General features: G+C 42.5%; 1 long non-coding RNA gene across 1 annotated transcript; it reads right to left on the reverse strand.

The window, feature by feature from the left end:
- Positions 1-1,263: 1,263 nt before the first annotated feature.
- LOC112251827 lies at positions 1,264-2,286 on the reverse strand. Its single transcript, XR_002953726.2, has 4 exons — positions 2,194-2,286; positions 1,922-2,089; positions 1,602-1,697; positions 1,264-1,394 (listed from the first exon to the last, which is right to left on the reverse strand). It is a non-coding gene; the product is annotated as an uncharacterized LOC112251827 (long non-coding RNA).
- Positions 2,287-5,722: the final 3,436 nt, after the last annotated feature.

The raw sequence follows: 5,722 nt of genomic DNA on the forward strand, positions 1-5,722 counted from the left end.
TTGATATGTGCTGAGAGAAGGGACAGTGCACCGTCTAGCCATACTCCCAAGTACTTGTATGAGGTGACTACCTCAAGCTCTTAACCCTCAGAGGTAGTAATAACACCTGTGGGAGGAGAGGCATTCTTCATACCAAACCACATAACCTTTGTTTTGGAGGTGTTCAGAATAAAGTTATGGAGAAACTAGAGAAAGCTTGTTGGACACTAAGAAAGCTTTGTTGTAGAGCATGTAACCCAAAATCCAGGGAGGGGAGGGCTGAGTATAAGACTGTATCATCTGCATGTAAATGGATGAGAGAGCTTCATGCTGCCTGAGCAATGTTGTTGATGTAAATTGAGAAGAGCGTGGGGCCTAGGATCAAGCTTTGGGGTACACCATTGGTGACAGGCAGTGACTGAGACAGCAGATTTTCTGACTTTATACACTGCACTCTTTGAGAGAGCTAGTTAGCAAACCAGCCCAAAGACCCCTGAGAGACACCAATACTCCTTAGCCAGCCCACAAGAATGGAATGGTCTACCGTATCAAAAGCTTTGGCCAAGTCGATAAAAATAGCAGCACAATAATGCTTAGAATCAAGGGCAATGGTGAAATCATTGAGGACCTTTAAGGTTGCAGTGACACATCCATAACTGAGCGGAAACCAGATTGCATACCCAAGAGAATACTATAGATGTCAAGAATGCAAGTCAGTTGATTATTGACATGTTTTTCCAACACTTTTGATAAACAGGGCAAAATAGAAATAGGCATATAACAGTTAGGATCAGCTTGATCTCCCCCTTTAAATAAAGGACGCACCGTGGCTGCCTTCCAAGCAATGGGAACCTCCCCAGAAAGGAGAGACAGGTTAAAAAGTTTGGAGATAGGCTTGCAGATGATAGGGGCAGCAACCTTAACGAAGAAAGTGTCTAAACCATCTGACCCAGATGGTATTTTGGGGTCAAGTTTAAGGAGCTCCTTTAGCACCTCAGACTCAGTGACTGCCTGCAGGGAGAAACTTTGTGGCAGGGCAGGGGAAAAAGAGGGAGAAACATTGGGGATAGTCACATTAGAAAGGGTGGGAGATGAGGAAATGTTGGACGGGCAAGGAGGCATGGCTGAGTAAAATAGGAATCCTGACTTAATGAAATGGTGATTAAAGAGCTCAGCCGTGTGCCTCTTGTCAGTAACAACCAAATCATCAAGATTAAGGGACATGGGCAGCTTTGAGGATGAGGGATATTCTCCAGGTCTTTAACCGTTTTCCAGAACTTCTTGCGGTTAGACCCAAAGAGAGAGAACTGCTCCTTAAAGTAGCTAACTTTGGCCTTCCGGATAGCCTGATGTCTCTGGTGACTGAGGATGGCTGCCGCTGCATCTCCCACATCTGCTTAATCTGAATCCTGCAGCTGGAATAGATCAACAGCAAAAAGAACATTCAGAAGACATGTGAAGTAGTGCATCATACAAACATTTCCCCAAATATACTAGTGACTAGATATACATTTTCTTGCCATATTGTTTTCATCCAACAATCACAGGTCTCCTTATATATCTAGGATTTAAATCAAGACGCTTAATGGGAAAGACATAAATGTACAGATAAACAACTATACCCTGCATGTCTTGAAAATTCCTGAGGCCTCGTCAAGCAGAAATGAAGGAATGTCGCGGAGGACAGTGGTTTGTCTAGTGTTGACTTCAACTTGTTCCTATAGAAATAAGCACTTTCAATTTTGTGACATTGCAGTCTAATCTGATTTTGTACATTTGGGCCAGGTATCCCAGACACAGATTAAACCTAGGCCAAGACTATAACAGGATGTGAATGGAGATTCTCCATTAAAAATGCTTCTTAGTTCTTGAAAAGGCTTCATTTGTACCTGGGAAACATGCCCTTAAATTTCAGTGTGGATTAAAATGAAAACGGACCTACATTTAGACCATACATTCTCAGGATGTTAGTCAATCCCTCTACCGTAATTCCAGTCCATAATGCCCTCTGTCTACACAAGGTCAGGAAACGGGGAGTGTGGCGGTCAAGTTTAGCTTAAAAGGTATTTGGCATGTCCTGGTTTGTAAACCTGTTGATCTCTGCACAGACCTACAACCAAAAATGATAAACGGGACATTGTTGTTTGCATATTGTACACTCATGTAAGGCCATTCTATGGAATTTGAAAATGTATGGAAAAATAAAGATCTTACCTGTGACTCCCAAACACAGAGCGGGCCAGAGGTCAAAGAAATCCTTCACAGGTCAAGGAATTCCTTCACTTCTCCTGTTGTGTTACATGTAGAATAGACTGCATTTCAGAAATAAAGAGGTTCAAATATGACTTTTTTTAACTAGGCAAGTTAGTTAAGAACAAATTCTTATTTTCAAGGACGGCCTAGGAACAGTGGGTTAACTGCCTTGTTCAGCAGCAGAACCACATATTTTACCTTGTCAGCTCGGGGATTCAATTTTGCAACCTTTCTGTTATTAGTTCAACGCTCTAACCACTAGGCTACCTGCTGCCACGGCCCTAAGTTGTGTCCTCAATTGACCAGTGTCACTCAGATTCTCAGGAGCATCACGTGTTTCTGAGCTCAGGCCAGGACATTGCTCTGCCACATCATCTACATCTATAGAGGGAGGGGTATTTACACTTTTCTGACAGACCACATCACGGAAGTATGCTGACTAAACATTAGCTGGGTGTGTCCTAGACTTGTGGGCGTTAAAGGATGAGTACACATTGGTATAATAATCGCAATTTTTAAATGTACATTTTACAGCCTAATGGTTCTTTAAGTGCCTCCTTAAGTGACTGAAGAGAGTTGATTCAGAATATGGTTGCTTGAAGGCCAACAAGGGACAAATAAAATACACCTGCTGCTGACCTGTAACAACCCTGGTCTGCTCAGTGTGAAACCGTGACAGGTAAGTGTTGAGGGCATGTGTTGACTGGAATGTGTAGATACAATCATTTAAGAGACACAGAAGTGGACTGATCCTAGAATAATGACTGTGCTGCAAACGATTGTGTTTCAGCAATCCTGTCTTGGAGTGAGATGAAGCTTATAGTTCCAACCTATTCTTCAATGGCACTGTAATAATACCACAAGGAAAGAGATAATAGAAATACAAAGGATAGCTAAATGTGATAGGAAAATGCTCCACTGTAAACAATTTTGTATCACAGGCTTACCTTTAGCCACTTGTTAGCTGGACCCAGCCATGTAGTTGAAATAATGTTGTTTAGCCAAATCTGTGGAAAAGGTCCAAGTGGAGCGCTTTTAAAAATGACAATTATCAGATGCTACAGATTTAACTCGTAATTTTTCAGGATATAAAAGGGAATGAAGCTAAGCATAGACAAAATTCTAGAGGAAACCCTGGTTCAGTCTGCTTTCCACCAGACACTGGGAGATTAATTCACCTTTCAGCAGGACAGTAACGTAAAACACAAGGCCAAATCTACACTGAAGTTGCTTACCAAGAAGGCATTGAATGTTCCTGAGTGGTCGAGTTACAGTTATGACAAAAAAAAATATTGAAAATATATGTCAAGACCCTGAAAATGGTTCCCTGGCAATGATAAACAACCAATTGTTTAAAGAATAATGGGCAAATGTTGCACAATGCAGGTGTGGAAAGCTCTTAAGAGACATACCTAGAAAAACTCACAGCTTTAATCCCTGCCAAAGGTAATTCTAACATGTATTGACTTGGGGGGGGTTGAATAAGTAACTGACACATCTCAACATTAACTGTTTAGAGGAGACTGCATGAAACGACAATAAAGGCCTGATTCACGCAGTTTCCTCTGAACAGTTGATGTTGAGATGTGTCTGTTACTTGAACTCTGTGAAGCATTTATTTGGGCTGCAATTTCTGAGGCTGGTAACTCTAATGAACTTAACCTCGGCAGCATAGGTAACTCTGGGTCTTCCTTTCCTGTAGCGGTCCAAATGAGATGGTTTGGGATGAGTTGGACCGCAAGAAGGATTAAAGAAGGATTTTTAAACCTTTAGACAATTGAGATGTGGATATGTATGTGCGCCAGTCAGAGGGTGAATGGGCAAGACAAAAGATTGAAGTGCCTTTGAACGGGGTATGTTAGTAGGTACCAGGGGCACCGGTTTGTGTAAAGAACTGCAACGCTGCTGGGTTATTCACCCTCAACAGTTTCCTGTGTGTATCAAGAATGGTCCACTAGCCAATAATGTGGTTGGACCTGTTATAATAGCCTTTGTTGTGTTTATCATGCATTATAAAACGGGTGGGTTTAATTGTGAATGCTAAAACCGCATTGGTGTCTTTTCCACAAATTACCACTGGCTAAAGCTATGACTTTGAAATCCCTATTTACTCTGTTCCATCTCACCGCGTAATCCACTGTCTCATCAGCCCAGCCAGACAATTTAAACTTGATCTCTCATGTATTAAATCAAATGTATTTATATAGCCCTTCATAGATCAGCTGATATCTCAAAGTGCTGTACAGAAACCCAGCCTAAAACCCCAAACAGCAAGCAATGCAGGTGTTGAAGCACGTTGGCTAGGAAAAACTCCCTAGAAAGGCCAAAACCTAGGAAGAAACCTAGAGAGGAACCAGGCTATGAGGGGTAGCCAGTCCTCTTCTGGCTGTGCCGGGTGGAGATTATAACAGGACATGGCCAAGATGTTCAAATGATCATAAATGACCAGCCTGGTCAAATAATAGGTCTGGGACAGGTAGCACGTCCGGTGAAGAGGTCAGGATTCCATAGCTGCAGGCAGAGCAGTTGAAACTGGAGCAGCAGCACGGCCAGGTTGACTGGGGACAGCAAGGAGTCATCATGCCAGGTAGTCCTGAGGCATGGTCCTAGGGCTCAGGTCCTCCGAGAGAGAGAAAGAAAGAGAGAAAGAGAGAATTAGAGAGAGCATACTTCAATTCACACAGGACACCGGATAAGACAGGAGAAGTACTCCAGATATAACAAACTGACCCTAGCCCCCCGACACATAAACTACTGCAGCATAAATACTGGAGGCTGAGACAGGAGGGGTCAGGAGACACTGTGGCCACATCCGATGATACCCCCAGACAGGGCCAAAAAGGAAGGATATAACCCCACCCACTTTGCCAAAGCACAGCCCCCACACCACTAGAGGGATATCTTCAACCACCAACTTACCATCCTGAGACAAGGCCGAGTACAGTGTAAAAAGCATCTAGACAGTATCTCCCATTTCTTTTGGACTAGCAATTGGTTTTCAATAGCAGAGATTTGTATAAGACATTCGGTCTGTCTCTCTGACATTTGCAACATTGTTTCAATATTGAAATTTGATTTCCAGCTGTCCCATAGTACGTGAATGTGTAGGGGTATGGAGTCGAGATGAGACAGACAGGCAGGCAGCTTTTCTCAGCCAGTCGAAATCATGAATCAGCCTAATTTTTATGGACATATACAAAGAAATGTCAACAGAAAACAGGTCAAATGCGACGGAATGCAGCTAGTTTGCAGTCTTTCCCTCTGTGTTTTTGTCTAGCTCCTGAACAACAATATCACGACGAGAGCGCACATTTTCTATGCCAGGTGAAATATCGCATCATTAGCTCATTCTTCGAATTACATTAAATGTTATTTGTCACATGCACCGAATACAACAGGTGTAAACGACCTTACAGTGAAATGCTTACTTACAAGCCCTGAACTAGCAATGCTTTAAGAATTTAAGATTTTAAAAAATAAATAAGTGTTC

This window comes from Oncorhynchus tshawytscha, linkage group LG05 (genome assembly GCF_018296145.1).
Source record: "Oncorhynchus tshawytscha isolate Ot180627B linkage group LG05, Otsh_v2.0, whole genome shotgun sequence".
Taxonomy (NCBI): Eukaryota; Metazoa; Chordata; class Actinopteri; order Salmoniformes; family Salmonidae; genus Oncorhynchus; species Oncorhynchus tshawytscha.